We start from the raw sequence: 18,329 nt of genomic DNA, 5'->3' as shown, positions 1-18,329 counted from the left end.
TTCCAGTCCTCAACCACTTGGGGATCAATGAAATGCTTTTAAGAAGCAGGGTCAAAACTGGTGAAACCCAAGAACAATGGCTGGTTCTATATTTGTAATAGCTGCCAAGGGGTTATGCATATAGCATCAGCTCCAAGGTTTCAGAAGGCCTTGGGCAAGTTCCCCTACATGGGCTCCCATCCCTCAATTTATCTACCTCTGCAATACAGCATGTCCAGGGGCTCTTGTCAGTGGGACTCCACCTGGAGTGTGGGCCATCAGCAGATTCCTGAAGGTGCCACCCCTTCACACTGACTCTGTGTGTATGTTTGCAGAACATCTGATAATAAATGGTGTTTTTTAAGATGAGGAAAAGGCTGTAACTAAGCTCTAAGCCAACAAGATAGGGTGTACACATATACTCAAATAAACTTTGTATTTCTGGTTTGTGTGTGTGTGATTTCAAGTTCTCAAACAAAAGACTCTAGAGAACCAGAAACCTACATCCTAAATTCCTTGTACTTTTACAGAAGTCAGTGCCATCGAGTTCAATTGGACTTAACACCAGGTATAGGATTGCTGCCTTTGTGAATTTTTGACAGTGGGTGAATGTAAGATCCCCTGCCCAGAAATGTAAAGGTTTACAACTGGATTCTCAGCATTTTGGATTTCAGCGTTAGGGGTGAACTTGGAAAATTAGTTAAACTTAGAACGCATATAAAATTTGGCTTTGATTCTGGTGTTTCATTGGTTGGGTAGGAGGAAATCCCTAGTGTTCAACTTCGATAGGACCAGATTTTGGTATGCAAGAGGTAATTAGCCAAAGAAACTGGCCCAATGGTGAAAAGCGGTAGCAACTTCTTAAAGAAAAACAGGTGTTCAGGTGAGTGGAGTGGGTTGGTTTGGCTGTCTGTGTTTTGACAGGTAGTTGTTGCCAAATTTGCAAATTCCTTAATGCTGTGTTGTTCAGGAAACCCCTATGGCTACTGGAAACTTGTGCCGGGGAGTTCCTCAATGAGAAGATCAGTCATGACAAATAAGCTTCCTGGATAGAAAGCTTGGCCACCACTCAATGCCATCTAGACCAGCACTGCCTGCTCTGACTGCCAGCAACTCTCCAAAGACCCAGAGGGGAATCTTTCCTATCGCCAGCTACCTCAGGTCCTTTTCAGCTGGCAACTGAAGGCAGGAAACTTCTGCATGCGAAGTGTGTGCTTAGCCTGCAATCTGTGGATACTTTCCTGTTAGACAAATAAAGAGCTCTTCACTTACACTGGTCCAGCCAGCCCAGCACTGACTGCCTTTACTGCACTCTCCAAGGTCCCAGACAAGAATATTTCTGCTGGAGATCAGTGGTGCAGTGAAGGGGGAGTTTAGAGCAGGAGAGACAGAGTCATCTTCTTGGACACCCTGATGAATGCAAACTCTCCTTGTCCCGGCAAGCCAATGAAGGGATAACAAAGCTTTCAAGTTTGTTTGTGACTTATCACCATAGAGGAAGACAGAGGAAAACCAAGCAGAGGAAGGGATGCTTAATTTTCTTTCCTTTGATGAAGTTCCTACTTCCTGCCAGCGTTTTAATGGTAACGCTTCTTTGCGAGATTGTTTGTGTTTTTAATTAAATGCTATCGGTTGCATTTCAGCTGGCTGAAGATCTCTTGGTAAAGCTCAATGTGTTTTACAAGCTGAACCAATGTAATCATTTAGCAGCATCACCCGCTTCAATGGAGCTTATTCCATGGAAAATATGCACAGGATTGTATTCATGCTGATCCTAATAAATGGAGCTTTATGCAGTTGTATTGCTGCTCTTTGGGTTTACGTGCGTTTATAAAAAGGCTGGCGTTTCGGACTCTCGTCTGCTATGAGAACTGTCATGGTGAACGCCATTAGATTTCTGCTGGAGACTGATGTTGAAAAAAATGTTGAAATATACATTCAGAAAGAAACCAGAAGCATTTTTACTGGGCATTGTGGGGAGTGATATAAATAGAAAGGAATGTAAGCTCTTTTTACATGCAATAACAGCAGCAAGAATATTACTGGCCCAAAAATGGAAGCAAGAAGAATTACCGACGATTGAAGAATGGAGGATGAAGTTAAAGGACTATGCAGAACTAGATAAACTAAGAGGAAGGATTCGAAACCGGCGGGACCAGAAATTCACGGAAGACTGGAGTAAATTTACGGACTACTTGAAAAGTATTTGTGAAGATCAGACGACGTTTGTAGGTTTGCAAGAAGTTTTGTGAGGAGTATTATTGGAAGTATTGCAAAAATGGAGAAGGGGAAGGATGATTTGTTAAGAGATGTAAGGGCAATATAAAGTTAAGAGGTGGTTAAAACGGTGGATCATCAGAGGTGCTGATGGAAGTCTAAAAAGATTGTATAAGTGATAAGTTTTGTGGTACATTTTATAATTTATATGTTAAAATCAATAAAAATAAATAAAAAAGATTTCTGCTGGAGACTGAAGGCAGAACCCTCTGTGTGCCAATCATTTCCTCTACAGGTGAGCCTCTGCAGAAAGAGAATTGAATGTGTTCTCAAGAGCATCTGCCATTCACATGCGTTAGCAGAGAGGCCCAAGAGGAGCTGTGTGAACCCTAAGATGCTCCCCAGCATCTTCTGTAAGAGAGAAAAGTTCCATAGCAAGCACCTATGGGTTTCTCAGCAGAACTGGTTTGGAAGGATTCTGTGCAGGAAGAAAGTCTGAAAGCCATTGCTTTGAGGGAACGTTCTCACGGAGGCACACAGCAACAAAGTCGGTGCAAAAAGGCAGGCAGATCAGCTTTCTAATGATTCTATTTCAACAGAACAGGGAGGAGAGCAGCCAAATAGTCCATCAATTAGAAATCCATTTGGATTCCTGTTTCTAAAGGCAGGTCCAGCCCAGACCTCCTCCCGTTGCCGTTTGTTAAAAGCTGGCTTGCTTCTCGCACTCCGTCTTCATTGTCCCTGGATTAGTCTTTATGTTTCCTCCTCTCGGGATTGTGGGCTCAGTCTCTCTCAGAGAATAATGCTGATCAAGCACAAAGAATAGCTGCGCGCCACCTTTCACACATCAGTGACCAATGCATGAAGATGTCTCGACGGATTGCGAACTAGCTTGAAGGGGGAGCGCAGACAGAGATGAACTAAGCTAAGCAAGACTTGCTTAACAGAAACCATCTATCACAAATGGGGAGGGGCACGTAAAACTGACAGAAACATTCTAGTTCTTTTAGAACATATGAATAGCCTGTTAAAATAACATTCTAGGCAATGTGTGCTTTTTGAAAAGGCTCTGGTGGCAGAAGGCAATATAATCCAACAGCTGGGAATATAAGGGGGCACCAGAAGATGTCTGACCAAACATAAGCAAGGGGTAGCAAGAACAGTCTAAAGGTAAAGGGAGCCCTGACCATTAGGTCCAGTCGTGACCGACTCTGGGGTTGCGGCGCTCATCTTGCTTTATTGGCCAAGGGAGCCGGTGTACAGTTTCTGGGTCATGTGGCCAGCATGACTAAGCTGCTTCTGGTGAACCAGAGCAACGCACGGAAACGCCGTTTACCTTCCCGCCAGAGCGGTACCTATTTATCTACTTGCACTTTTGATGTGCTTTTGAACAGCTAGGTTGGCAGGAGCAGGGACCGAGCAACGGGAGCTCACCCCGTTGTGAGGATTTGAACCGCCGACCTTCTGATTGGCAAGTCCTAGGCTCTGTGGTTTAACCCATCTAAGAACAGTCTAGTACCTAGTTGATGAGGCACCATTTGGGCAGCTGCCATGTCAAAGATCTCAGGAGCAGAGAGCTAACTGAGACAAGTCATACAACTAAGGCCAAATAACCCTGTCTGGCAGAGTAAGGATGAGCCACGTTCTGCGTTCTTTCATCTTGCTCCCCTCCTCCAGTTCTTCCCTCACTTCTTTCATTCTCTCCTCCCCAGGCGTGCTAGGCTACAGCAAAGCCATGCTAGTTAAGGACAGACAGAAAAGCCCTGCAGGATCAGGCCCACGGTATATCCAGTCCAGCATCCTGTTCTCACTGTGGCCAACCAACTGCCCACGCGAAGCATGCAAGCAGAAACGGAGAGCGATAACACTCTTCCCTTCCTGTAGTTTTCAGCAACTAGTATTCAGAAGCCTATTGCCTCTGACAGTGGAGGTAGAAAACAGCAATCATAGTTAGTAGCCATTGATAGCCTTGTCCGCCGTGAATTAGTCTAATCCTCTTTCGGGGGCTATCACTGTTTCTCATGGGAGTGAATTGAATGGTCTAATTATATGCTGTGTGAATAAGTACTTTCTTTTGTCTCTCCTGAATCTTCCAGCGTTCAGCTTCAATGGATGTCAGCACAATCTAGCATTATGAGCGAGAGAAGGACTTTCCTCTATTCACTGTCTATGTGCTGCATAATTTTATACAATTCTAGCAGGCCGCCTCTTACTTGCCGCCTCTAAACGGAAAAAGAAGAGCTCAAATGTTGCAAGCTTTCCTCATTTGGGTTGCTGCTTTTTGAACCTTTTTCCAACCTTGCAATGTCCTTTTTTGAGGTGAGGCAAGAAGAACTTTACATAGCATTCCTAAAGCGGTGGCACCATAGATTGGTATAATGGCATTATAGGGTGATGCTTGAACTGGGAAATGGTGGCAGGAGGGTTCATTTCAAACCAGGGTGTGAAACCTGGATTTCACATCCAGTTTTCATATCCTGGTTAGCAGGGGGCCCTTAAACCACAGGTGTGTGGATTGAGCATCATGGGGAAATGTGGCTTAAAGAGACTAAAATAACAATTGTTCTCAGGCTGATTTGTGTGAAAGTGTGCACTATGCAAGACATGACCGACTCTGGGGTTGCAGTGCTCATCTCGCTTTATTGGCCGAGGGAGCCGGCGTACAGCTTCCAGGTCGTGTGGCCAGCGTGACTAAGCCATTTCTGGTGAACCAGAGCAGCGCATGGAAACGCCGTTTACCATCCCGCTGGAGGGGAACCTATTTATCTACTTGCACTTTGACGTGCTTTTGAACTGCTAGGTTGGCAGGAGCTGGGACCGAGCAATAGGAGCTCACCCCGTCGCAGGGATTCAAACTGCCGACCTTCTGATCGGCAAGTCCTAGGCTCTGTGGTTTAACCCACAGTGCCACTATACAGGATTTCTTGGTATAAACCAATAAAAACTTGCCAGCGTGTCCCCAAAGTGTGATTTGCCTGGAATCCCATTACTACCATATATACTATTTGGAGCCAGTGCATTATAGTGGCTAGAATGTTAGAGTAGGAATGGAGAGACCTGGGTTCAGATCCAGCCATAGAGCTTGCTAGGTGACCTTTGGCCAATCACCACTCCACAACCTAACCTACTTCACAGGGTTGTTGTGAGGAGGGGTATGGGTGTGATAAATATGTGTATAAACCATTAACATTATTTTTTATTTCTTACTCCTTTCTTGCAACTGCTGTGTTAGATATGGCAACGGAAGGAGAGATAGCTAAACCACAGTCATAACCCTGTCTCTTGCTTATAAGCTTGTAAGTTTAGGGAAGCTTTTAATGTTTGACAGACTATTGTATTTTAATATTTTGTTGGAAGCCACCCAGAGTGGCTGGGGAAACCCAGCCAGATGGGCGGGGTATAAATAATAAAATATTATTATTATTATTATTATTATTATTATTATTATTATGAAGGGACTTGTTGTATGTGATCGAGCGACAGGCTGTGTGTCCTAACCCTGTCTCACATTTTTCACAGTATTAATATGCCAGGTCTCTTATCAGGGGTTTCAAGCAATCATCGAAGCAATGCATACCACGAGTGAAGCAGCGTTTTTAATCAGTTGAGGATTAAAGATCCAACCCAAACTTGCAAAAAAAAAAAAAAAAAAAAAAAGTGTTGGAAAAGGGGGGGGGGGCAGAATCAACACAGGAACATAGTAAGTGGTTTTCTTATTTTATATGTTTATAGAAAACAAACCATCAAAAAGCAGTTGTTCACCCGGGGTTGGTTTATGGGAGAGGCAGCCCTAATATTACTAATTTTTCAGGTCAGTTTCCAAACTGTGTTCTATTCATCCAGTTATTATGGTTTTAAATAGAAATATAATCCCCTCAGTGTTGGGTTTTTTTCATGTTTAATCTTCTCAGGCATCAGAACATTTCATTTTGATTCTTACAACCCACCCCCTCTCTGCAGCCTGCGATATTCCACATACAGGCAGGTGTGTGCAATGTGTTGTCTATTAAAGCAAGCACAAACCACCAACCCAGTATGATTGTGTGGAGGCCCTCCAGGCTCAAAATGTCTCTGTTTGCCACCTGCCTGGGACTACATATGGTCCCGAGTACGGCGGGAAACAATACACGGCTGATGGGTGCCATTTTGTCCAGCGGATAACACGTTACGGAGGATCCTGGTGTGAAGAATCCTCTGCCGTTTAGCAGGACACTTCTCAAAAAGTAAGATCTTTGCCAGCTGCATGAAAAGTGACATCATTTATTGGTAGGACCAACTAAAGTATTTTCGTCCACAAAGATTTCACTTGGGGGAGGAATATGGATGCCATTTTAATGCGTGTCTGTTACGTGTTAAAATTACTTACAAGGCTTCCAGATAATTTTGTGTTGAGTCACTTCAACCCACCCCTAAAATGGCTAGGAATGTAACTTTCTCTTCAAATTAACTCTGTTTCTGCCATATATATATATATATATATATATATATATATATATATATATATATATTTCACAGGTGAGTCCCCCTGCACATGTTCTATTTGCTTGTATGTTTTAATATCGTTTCAAGGCTGCATTTTTTGATTTTAACTAATATTGTTTTTATATTATTAATGCGAATGCTGTTTAAATAAATAAATCCAGGAGGATTAAAGCCGTTTTGAGCCAAAACCGCCATTGACAAGAGTGAGGGAGGAGGGCCACCCAATCAGGCCCCTGATTCTGACTACCATTGTCAGCTGTCTGAGGGAAGAGCTGTGTGACAGGAGTTGTCCTGCCTTCCTGGCCTGGATGTTGTGACCAGCTCTGTTCTGGGGGGTGGCAAAGTGTTTCAGGGGAGGGTCTGCTCTTTGCCAAGGGCAAGATGGCCAGAACTGCCACCGGTATTGGCTGCAACCTGAAGAGCTTGCTTCCCCCTCTTCCCTCCCATTCCCTTTTTTCCCTCCCATGTCATGACTTCTTATACTGTGAGCCTCAGGACGGGGTCTGGGGCTTAGATCTGATTTATATTAAGCAACTCCGAGAGCCTGAAAGGGGATACAAATATTGTATGTAATTAATGTCCCACTGGGTGAAGGGTGAATTGTGTCCTTAAATCTCTCTTGCTGCCTTTGGCAAAGCCATGCCCAGGAATCGCCATCTTCTTTCCTGGTTGTCCTCCTCCTATGCCTTTTATGGCTTAGGGCCCTCGTATTTACGGGACTGCCTCTCCTGGTCTGCCCCGCAGAGGACCTTAAGGTCCATGAATAATCATTGTTTAGAGGTCCCAGGCCCTAAGGAAGTTAGATTATCCTCCACCAGGGCCAGGGCCTTCTCAGTGATGGCTCCAACCTGGTGGAATGCTCTGTCTCATGAGACCAGGGCCCTGCAGGATTTGACTTCCTTCCGCAGGCCCTGTAAGACAGAATTATTCTGCCTGGCTTTCAATTTGAACCTGGCCTGATCTTTTGTTCCCCTTCCTTCCCTCCCCCTCCCCCATCCCACAGCTGGTTCTCCCTTGGTCTCCTCGCTGACCCAAGTGGGACTAATTTAGCCAGCTAGCCCTGGTGATCATCAAATGTTTATTGGATGGATTTTCCCCCTAAATTGATTTTTGATTCTCGATTTTATTGTTATTTACGTTTCATACCGTATCTTATGCTGGGTTTTTTTGCAGCATCAATTAAGTGTTTTAAATTTGTTGTTAGCCGCCCTGAGCCCGGTTTCCTGAACCGGGAAGGGCGGGGTATAAATAAAAATTATTTATTTATTTATTTATTTATAAATAAATAAATAAATAAATAAATAAATAACTGCATCCTGCCATGCAGAAAGGAGACGTGTGAAGGCTTTCCAACCACAGAAATAAAAGCATTGCAGGAAAGTTTGATAGCTGCCTGTCAGGATGCTGTTACAGGCATAAGAGTAGAGGAAGTAAAAATTACAGCTGGCCACCCTAGTAGACTTTTCCTAAATGGTCTTTAGGTGATCTCTCAGGGATTGGGGGCAGAGAGAAGAGAAAACTTTGCTTAAAGGTCTCTGCGCTCCCCAGAGCTAGCTGCCATGTTCTGAAAGGTGATTGCTAAGATGTATTCAAACTTCAGCGGCGATTCAATCTGCAGCGGAAAATAATACATCGTTGATATGATGCCAATGGGAAGCAACAGCATTACGGCTTAACGGGATGGGCTGTTTACTGAGCTGCGAAGGCATTGGTTTAACTCCTTCCACCCAAGCATAAAATTGAACTGCGCGGAAGCAAAGTCGCTCATTAGACCTGAGGGGAAAGACCTTTTACGGCCAATGGGGCGACTTTTTCCTGAACTTCTGTGGCATTTCTGAGGTGCCCTTTGGAAATTAGTTCCTTCGAGAAGTGCTATGCTATGCTTGTCCCACTGCCTATTTTGCTTCTTAAACAAGGCCAAGTTGAAATGGTACCCCACTGTTCCCATTTCATTGCCCCATTTTTAAGAGGCAAAATGGGAGGCCGGTTTTAGTGATTTTTCAGAGCAGGGGGGAAAAGAGAAAATGTAGGTAAATTGCTGGCCAGAGCAGAGAGCACTTTTGTCCAGGAGGTGGTAATTAGTGGTCACGAATGTGTAAATCTATCAATTTCTCTTTTTTCAAATGTAGGGTCAGTTCTCCACTTTTCCACATCAGTTTGCTATTTATCTATCTATCTATCTGTTTAATCTATTTATTTATCTATCATCTATCTATCTATCTATCTATGTTAATCACTCACGGACATTTTAGTGTGACACTACCCTAATATATACATTTCTGCAGAGCAATTTTTCTTTATATAATGCATTTTGTATATTATTATTATTATTATTATTACTAATAAATGCTTCTTTATGCACACTTTACCTCAGTATATGCATTTCTTGCCTCGAGAAACCAAAACTGACATTCTTCTCTACATATTCTCGAATTCCTGTTTCTATATGCCTTTATATTACTGTTTTTCTTATTTTGTGTTGCATTTCTGTTCGAACAATATTACGTGTGTGTGTGTGTGTGTGTGTATACACACACACACACACACACAGTCATATCTCGGGATAAATACGCTTCAGGATAAGTATTTTTGGGTTGCGCTCCGTGGTGACCCAGAAGTAACAGAGCACGTTACTTCCAGGTTTCACCACTCACACATGCACAGACGGTCAAAATGACGTCACACACATGCGTGGAAGCAGCAAAACGCGACCACCGCATGCACAGACGCACTGTCGTGTCTTATGTTCTGTTCAGGATGCGAACGGGGCTCCAGAACGGATCCCGTTCACATCCCGAGGTACCACTGTATCTCGGTTTATAAATGCTTTAAAATAAATTACAGATATATTACAGGTTGGGCCAAGTCCCAAAGAAGCAATCTTCATGAACATGTGCCCACCACCATTTAAAGTGCAGTGATTTCTTGGGGGGAGAGGAAGCCGGAGTGATAAAATTAAAGTATTGAATGCAACTTGCTACCACGTGAGGCAGTGATGGCCACAAACCTAGATGGCTTTAAAAGAGGAATAGACAAATGCATGGAAGAGGAGAGGGCTATTGATGGCTACTAGCCATTCTGGTCATGTTCTGCCTCCACAGTTGAAGCCAACATTGCTTCTGAATACTAGTTGCTGTAAACCGCAGGAGAGGAGAGTGGCTCTTGTGCTCGAATCCTGATTGTGTGTTTCCTATAAGCATCTGGTTCGCCTCTGTGGCAACAGGATGCTGGACTAGATGGTCCTGTGGCCCAATCCGGCAAGCTTTTATTGTGTTCTTACATTCACAGTGAGGCTCCCTCACTCCACGCCGCCCCAAAACAGAACGAAGACAGGAACATTGCCTGACCTTTACCTGGAATTGGCTTTGCGACAACACCACACAAATCCAATTTGCCAAATGAGTTCCCCAATTGGTTGGGATCGCTCAAGTAAGGAGGGCAATCAGTGGGAAGAAATGGCACCATAATAGCAGCAAAGAGGAAACAAATGTTGTGAACCGTGGGGAAAAGGAGGGGACATGGAAAAAGTTAAAAACGGAAAGGTGTTTTCAGGGAATATCTTGGCCTCTTGAAAATATTCACAGGCAAATATTTGGGACACCTCTAATAATCCACAGTATCTGGCAACTGCTTCCACGTGCCACTGGGGCTCTGGGCTCGCGTCTCTCAAAGAGCAGCTCTACATGCCACATGACCAACAACTTTTGGACCTGGAGAGGATATCAAAAGCATTCGTGCTTGTCTGCTCAAAAGCGCAGATGGGTCTGAAATCACACTGGATGTGAAACCTTTCAACGTGCCCAGCCATCTTGGGAGAATGTGTTAGCTACAAGGGCCAGCAATGTATCTTTTATTGCAATCTTTTCTTTGCTTTTCTGCGTTTTTCTGAAGGAGGAATGGGATGTCACTGGGCTACAACTCCTATCAGCCCCAGCGAACATGGCCAATATTCAGGGGTGATGGATAGTAGTATTCCAGCAACTTCTAGAGGCCACCACACTGGTTCCATTCCCAAAGGAGTAGGGAAAATGATTCCCGGCCTCCATTGTTGGGGTCAGCGTGCCTGTGAAAACCAGCTGCTTGGCATCATCAGTGGGGAGAATCCTGCTGTCATGCTCAGGTCCTGCTTGCAAAATTCCCACTGGCATCTGGCTGAGCCCTGTGAGAACAGAATGCTAGACTACTTTGGCCCGTGGCCTCATCCAGCCCGCAGGCTCTTCTTATGTTATTATGTCTGTAGACAGTTACTTCAGGCTGTTGAGGAAGGCCCGTGTGGTGGCGGGTGTCATGCTTTCGATGCAGAAGGTCTCCGGTCTAATGCGGTTAGAAGGATCTGATGGCAGGTGGTGGGAAAGACCTTTGGATGAGACCTTGGAGAGATGCTGTCAGTCAGTGGCTCAACTGAGCTGGTCTAAGGCACCATCATACATTCTAAGTGGGAGCAGTGATATCCTGGAAGGATAGCATCTGAATTAGCCAGAGTGCTTACATGTGAAGCTGTAGTCCAGAACTGCATATCCGTAAAGTTCACTGATCATGGGTTGTGGCTTGCTCGCTGCTTGGCAATGCTTTTGCAGCCAAACTAGATACGCCGCGAATTGTGTGGATGTAACTAGCATGCCATCTTTCCCCCCCTTTTTTGTAACATAGGTAGTCACCAATGAAGGCTTCACTTGAAATTCAAACAGCAGCTCCGGAGAACACGTTTTTCTTGGGACGGTGGCAAGGAGAGAAAGGGTTCAACCTCCCTTCTCTACTCCCAACCCTGAGGCTGCTAAGTCCCAAAACAAAAGATGTGCACCTTAATTGCATCAACACAATTAGCACTGTGTTCAGGTTGACCCTCAGGTACAGAGAGCGCCAAACCAGGACTTTTACAGAGTCCCTGGCAGGATGCCACAGGTAGATGCTGAGCTGAGTTCAGCTCGGTGGGTTGTAAGTCAGGCACAGTCTGTACAATTGCATGCAGACATATACTGCTCCATTATAAGATGTAATACAATTAAACTAGCAAACAACAGTCAGTAAACCAGAAACCTTGCAATTAATGCTCAGACTAAAGCCATGGCCAAAAATCCCCCCTCTAACAATTGGTCTCCTGTGAATGGGAAGGGGGTTTTTTGGCTGTTTTCGGGTGGCTGGAAAAATTTCACATATTTTTGTTGCAGGTGGTGGGGTTGATGCACCTTAAGACAAGATTGCCAAAGTGGCTTTTAAAATTATTATTAGATTTGGCATCCTATTGGCTGCCTTTTCAGTTGTTTAAAGGTGCATAGAAATGACACAAAGTACCATCATTTCTACAGACCTTTTGAGCTTGGAATCACAACCAGGACAGCTGCTAAAAAGGCTTGTGGTTGGAGCAACTATGAGTCTTTCTTTTAACTTGTAAAAAAGAACAACAACAAAAAAGACCCTTAGGCCATCTTGTTTTAAGGTAAACCAACCAAAATTGTCAGTAACATTCTCCAGCACCTTCAGAGTCAGTTCCCCACCCTGTCCTGCCTGTCCAAAAGCTGACCCAAAAGTTTCAGCACAGCTCTAACTCAAGACACACTCAGCAAGGTGATACCACAGTGATCAGTTTTACTGGCACGTCTCAATTCTTTTGGTGCAACAAGTAATTAGCAGCGCTCTACATCAAAGCTGTTGTTAATATCAGAGTCACGTGCATTTAGGACACCATCAGAAATTATTCTTGCATGGTACAACCCTCCCGGGAAGTTCTCCTGCACAAGCACCACTGAAATAAACAGGACTTGTGCGGTCTTGCACCGCTTCCATTTGTTTCAATGGTTAGTGTGCCCAGGGTGATTTCCAGGTGGGTTCTGCCTCTAAGTCTGGCATCCAACTGCAAATGAGGATCAACTAAAGGGGGGGGAAAGCAGCATTAAAAACAGCAAGCAAAACCGAGCCTTGGAAATCAGGGAGCATTCCTCAACACCACCCCAGCTCTCCTATGAAAACCAAACACGTTATTTGTGTTATTGCTCTTTGTGGCATCCGTACCAGATGTTGGCAATCAGCTAAGATACACATCAAAACTTTCCCCCCTCTTCCTGTGTCTTGGAGAGGAGGGGAAACTGTGATTAGCACTGTGCTTGTTAGCACCTTGTCTAGTCTTATCTCCCTACAGAAGGCTTTCCCTTTTCTTCCTTTCTTTGTTAATTAAAGAGTGTTTTCCTGAGTCGGGCAAGTGTGTGCGCAACAGAAATAAATAATAGATTCCAGTGAATGTGTGGCGCTGCTAGTTATGGAAGGAACTCACAGGCCAGAAGTTCATTCAATCTTGTCAATATTTTATCTTTCCTGCCCTGCCCAATTACTGCAGTGTAGGGATGAGGAGCCTGTGAAACACCAATCAACTCCTGGTCATTTACCATGCCTCTTAGAATTGGTGTTCAACAGCTACATGGCCACAGATTCCCAATCCCCACTCTGTTGAGGGGCTCATAGGGATGCATATACGTCCCCTTGTAACATTACACTAGGTATTATTATTACTGTCTAAAAATGGAGCCCCCCTTTGACAGTTCTCACATGTTCCACCTGAGAAAGAAGTTCATATTCACTTCGGCAACCTAGGAATGTTGTGGGACCCCCATGAGAAATGTCACGAGCCCTACCAATACTCTATTGGTGCTCCTTCTGGTTCCTCAGATGTTTCACCTGTAGAAGGACCCTGTCATGGGCCAGGAGTCAGCTTCACCTGCTGAACAGCAGCCTGGAGGGGGAGAAGGAGGAATGACTTGACCTGCAGCTGATCAGCCTTCAAGGACAGGAAGAGAAGGTCATTCCGCATTCTCCCACTTCAGGCTGCTGTTCAGAAGGTGAAGCTGTCTCCTGGCCCACAACATTCCAACATTCTCAATGAATTTCACATTGGTGAGGATTCTACCCATCTTCATCCCTATTAGACTGGGGCAAAGGTGGGGGGGTCTGTAGCCCTTCAGAAGCTGCTGGAGCACAACTTATTGGCAGCATTTGCAAACAGTCACTTACCTCTAACCTAAGCGGTACAGTGGGGCAAAATCTGATGGCATTAAAAAGAAAGAAAGGAAAAGGCACACCCATTCATCACCATCTCTCTTGAAATAACAGGTGGGAAATTTGTGATGCTCCAGATGTTGATGGATTAAAATTCCTCTCATGTCTGACCATGAGAGTTAATTATGTGATCTTGACTGTTTTAAGGGCCCAATGGGTAGCTAGCTAGTCTTGGATCTGGCAGGTAGCGGTTCCATTCCCACCTCTGCCGTATGGATTTTTGATTGTGTTATATGTGTGTGTGTGTGTGTGTGTGTGTGTATAGAGAGAGAGAGCACATGCACAATGGTGGCCAACTGCTGTAGTAAATAGTAAATGCAATCAAAATTGCTCAGCATATTACAAAGATAAGAAAAGCAACCTAAATCAATAAGCAGTAATAGTGGTGAAACAGCTAATAGGAACTCAGAGCACTGAAGTAAAAGGTTTGTCTTTCTTTCTTTCTTTCTTTCTTTCTTTCTTTCTTTCTTTCTAGGACCCTGAGGTCCAACAACCAAAGTAAGGTGCAAAATAGTAACTGAGGACAGGCATATGCTAAGAATTATGTCTGAATTAAGAATTCTGAACTTAAGAATTAAGAAAGTCTGAACTTAAGAATTAAGTCTAAGAATTAAGTCCACTCCTGGTTTCCCCCCAAGCTTTCTTTGTTTCAGCCTCCTAATTTGGGGCCATGGTTTGTTCTTGCTTCTGTTGTTACCCAGAGATCTACTGGTAGATCCTGAACTATCTTCTGCCTCTTCCCTGCTTTAAACTAATGAAAGCAAAGTCTTTGTAATTCTGTATCTATATTATATCTCTATTAATATCTATCTATTTATATGGAAAAAAAGATTTGTCCTATTGGCTCCGGCACCTGGTGTGGGGGCCAAGACATATTATAAGAGGCAGAGATCAGTTGGGCTTAGTGCCACAACTGGAACACCCTGCTAATTGCAGCTACAGCGAAGTTTCGTGGTGACTCTTGGGAGTTCACAGTAATGAAAAGCACCTGGATAATTCAAGGAAAAGGGAAAAAAAGTGTCTCCAAGAAGACTAAAGGCAGGCACAGGCAAACTCAGCCCTCCAGATGTTTTGGGACTACAGTTCCCATCACCCCTGACCGCTGGTCCTGTTAGCTAAGGATCATGGGAGTTGTAGTCCCAAAACATCTGGAGGGCTGAGTTTGCCTATGCCTGACTAAAGGAATTCTTCAAGGGTGACAGGTTGGGGTCTGCACGTCCCACCCGTTTTCACTGAAAATGTTAACTGAACTTTGACGAAGGGCAGCATTTACACATTTTTAAAGAATAAATTAAATAATGGTAATTTGGAGGGGCCTGCTCAGAATAAACCAGCTCAAGCCTTTTCAAAGGAAGCTCCTAAGGGTTTGGATGAGACAGCTGGAAACTTTGTGCTTAGGATATAGGTTAAGCAAGGAGATGGGGAAAGCACCAAGATCAGTGGAGCAGAAGGGAGACCAGCTCTGGTCCTTCTTGTACCAAGCTGTTTGTTGTTGTTGTTGAGTCGTTTAGTCGTGTCCGACTCTTCGTGACCCCAAGGACCAGAGCACGCCAGGCACTCCTGTCTTCCACTGCCTCCCACAGTTAGCACTAAGCTGTTTATTTAGCTTCAATCATAATATTAAAATTAGCATACCATTTTTATTAATGCTTAAAAGTGCAAAACCATTCACATTAGAAGTGATTTAAAAGAACAGGGGCTTTAAAAAAAATCATGTACAGTAACTTGTCTTTTTTTTAGGTACCGTACTTTTTTTAGGTACTACACACACACACACACACACACACACACAGTATTGTGCTTTTAAGTGTTATTACAAATGTTGCACTTTTGTATTATTTTCAGCATTACCATGATTTGTATTGTGTGTAGCTTCTGACAAAGGGGGCTTACCTCCTAAATCTGTCGAGCTAAACAAATAGTTGAACTCAATAAACAGCTTACTGCAAGAAGCACCAGGGCCTGTCTCTCTTTGGGGACATAGGGCAGTAGGTATACCCCTCAACTGCCCCCATTAAATTGGGACATCCCATGGAGACCCAAAACACACAATTTTTTTGCCTCTGTTGTCTCGTGAGAGTTATGTGACTTGCATAAGAGTGCAGTCAGGAAGACACACGTCCCAGTTTTCAGCCTCAACCTGTTGGAGGGTATGGTAAAGGTAAAGGGGACCCCTGACCATTAGGTCTAGTCGTGGCTGATTCTGGAGTTGCGGCGCTCATCTCGCTTTACTGGCCGAGGGAGCCGGCATACAGCTTCCGGGTCATGTGGCCAGCATGACTAAGCCGCTTCTGGCGAACCAGAGCAGCGCACGGAAATGCCCTTTACCTTTCTGCTGGAGCGGTACCTATTTATCTACTTGCACTTTGACGTGCTTTCGAACAGCTAGGTTGGCAGGAGCAGGGACCGAACAACGGGAACTCACCCTGTCGCAGGGATTCGAACCGCCGACCTTCGAATCGGCAAGTCCTAGGCTCTGTGGTTTTACCCACAGCGCCACCCGTGTCCCGTGGAGGGTATGGTAGCAGGATGCAAAAGAAGATGATGCTTCCGTACCTTTAATAGTCATGCAGAAGAGGGTAACTTTAGCAGGTGTAGCTTGCCATGCAAATCCCATATATTTTGCAGCAAGTAAAGGAACGGGAGCCCTTTCCTCCTTCACATCTGGCCACCCTTTGGGGACAGGACTTGGTGCATGAAGGTTTGCCTTGTCCTACTTTCTGAAAGTAGTTCTGGCTCATGGCACTGAGGGCTGAGTCCTGCAAGCAACCCCTGATACCCAGCATCCTCTGCTGCGACGCTGGTTCACATATCGCTTGGGCTGCTTACACAGTCAGGCCAGTCCTGGCGTCTCAGCTCGGCTCAAGATGGAGACAAGATGGAAGCTGAAGTGTGTGCCCAGGGGGGAAGCCAGTACTTTCTGATTAGCATTCAAGTCAGAGGCAACAGGAACACACAGGAAGTTTATTTTGGTTGCTGCCTCATATGCTCTTTCTAAATCACAGCGCTCAGCACTCCGGTTAAAGTTATGGCAGGTCTCCCTGTGTTTCAACCTTTCCTCAGAGGAACTTCTACCTCTCACAATTATTATTCTCTGTTATTTTTCAGCGGAATTACTTAGTTATGCAGGGCAGTGAGCCTCATCTGCACACCAGCCCCAAAATGTACACTGTGTTGTGTTGACAAGACATGCCAAGCCCATCAAATACGCTGCGTGGTGGAGAGCCTGTGTTATGTTTCAACGTGCACACATTCAGCCTTGTTCCTTTTAACCTGGGAAACTGAGAAAAAGCAAATGAGCTGCACTAACAAAACTAGCAGCATTTTTGCGTATGTCGGATTGTGGGGGTAGTGGGAAGACGTATTTTGCTGATCCCTTAGCTGTCACTGGTGAAATTCAGCGTGGATTCAGCGGTTCCTACTGAGGTGAAACATCTGAGGGGTATGAGATGGCCAAGTGTGTTGTATGACTCAAGGCTACAGGAGAGCACCTGTTTGGCAGATCATTTTCCATTTGCACGTCAAAGTGCAAGAGGATCCCCCGCCCCCTTTTTAAAGCTTCTGCCATTAAAACAACAACAAAAAAGCTCTATCTGAAACCTGAAGCAGTTCAATCCATTTTCCCCCCTCACAACGCCTTCTGCTGCCTGGGTTAAGACTAGCCCTGAAGAACCTTGGGATGAGCCAAGAGTTTTGCATAATGAGAGTAGAGGAGTCTAGATCGATCAGTCGATCTAGATTTAGATCTATAGATCTAGATCTATAAAATCTTGCCACATACTTCAGAGGGCTGGTGCCATGCTGTTGCATATTACACCAGTTCTGTAAGGTGAACAGGAACTACAGTGGTACGTCGGGTTACATACGCTTCAGGTTACATACGCTTCAGGTTACAGACTCCGCTAACCCAGAAATATTACCTCGGGTTAAGAACTTTGCTTCAGGATGAGAACAGAAATTGTGCTCCAGCGGTGCGGCAGCAGCAGGAGGCCCCATTAGCTAAAGTGGTGCTTCAGGTTAAGAACAATTTCAGGTTAAGAACGGACCTCCGGAACGAATTAAGTACTTAACCCAAGGTACCACTGTAAAGTAATGTAGCAATTGTTGTATGGGGAAGAATCTGTTCTGGGCGAGACTGTAACTGATTGCCCCACATACAACCATTTCCAAATCACTTCAGTTCCTGTTACTACATGTTCCCTTCTCCTTTCCTGTCTCATTCTGAGGTGCTGGTTTTTCAGCTCAACTTATCGTTGCAAGGTGGCCACGAGTGAGGTGTGGGCACACGTGTTTTTCTTCCCAGTAAACATTTACCCAGCACTCTGCAGCCCTCCTGGCTGCCCACACTTCCTGATCTGAAAAAGTCCACCGAGAGGTGCTAAGTCTTCCCCTGGGCTTTAATTCCCAGGCAGGCACCTGCAACCCACCTGTGAAAAATCCACTGACATTTCTCTCCCCTTTGATCACTTCCAAATGCAATTTCTTTTCTCAAAAACTGATAGGAAATGGCGGGAGGAGGGGAAATACACATAGAGGAGAAATTTTCAGCAAACCATACCTTAAAAATATACTAAGGGTGCAGATAATGTGTGCTGTTGCTTTGG

The 18,329-nt window shown here is 44.6% G+C and overlaps 1 protein-coding gene across 6 annotated transcripts in view; it reads right to left on the bottom strand.

Annotated features, from left to right (window-relative positions):
• Positions 1-18,329, bottom strand: part of LOC309325870 (sodium channel protein type 5 subunit alpha-like) — a 214,569-nt gene that overhangs the window by 166,678 nt on the left and 29,562 nt on the right. The window lies entirely within an intron of this gene.

The sequence above is a fragment of the Podarcis erhardii genome, assembly GCF_964252035.2.
Source record: "Podarcis erhardii genome assembly, chromosome: 12".
Lineage (NCBI taxonomy): Eukaryota > Metazoa > Chordata > Lepidosauria > Squamata > Lacertidae > Podarcis > Podarcis erhardii.
This window is presented reverse-complemented; position numbering and strand designations above follow the sequence as displayed.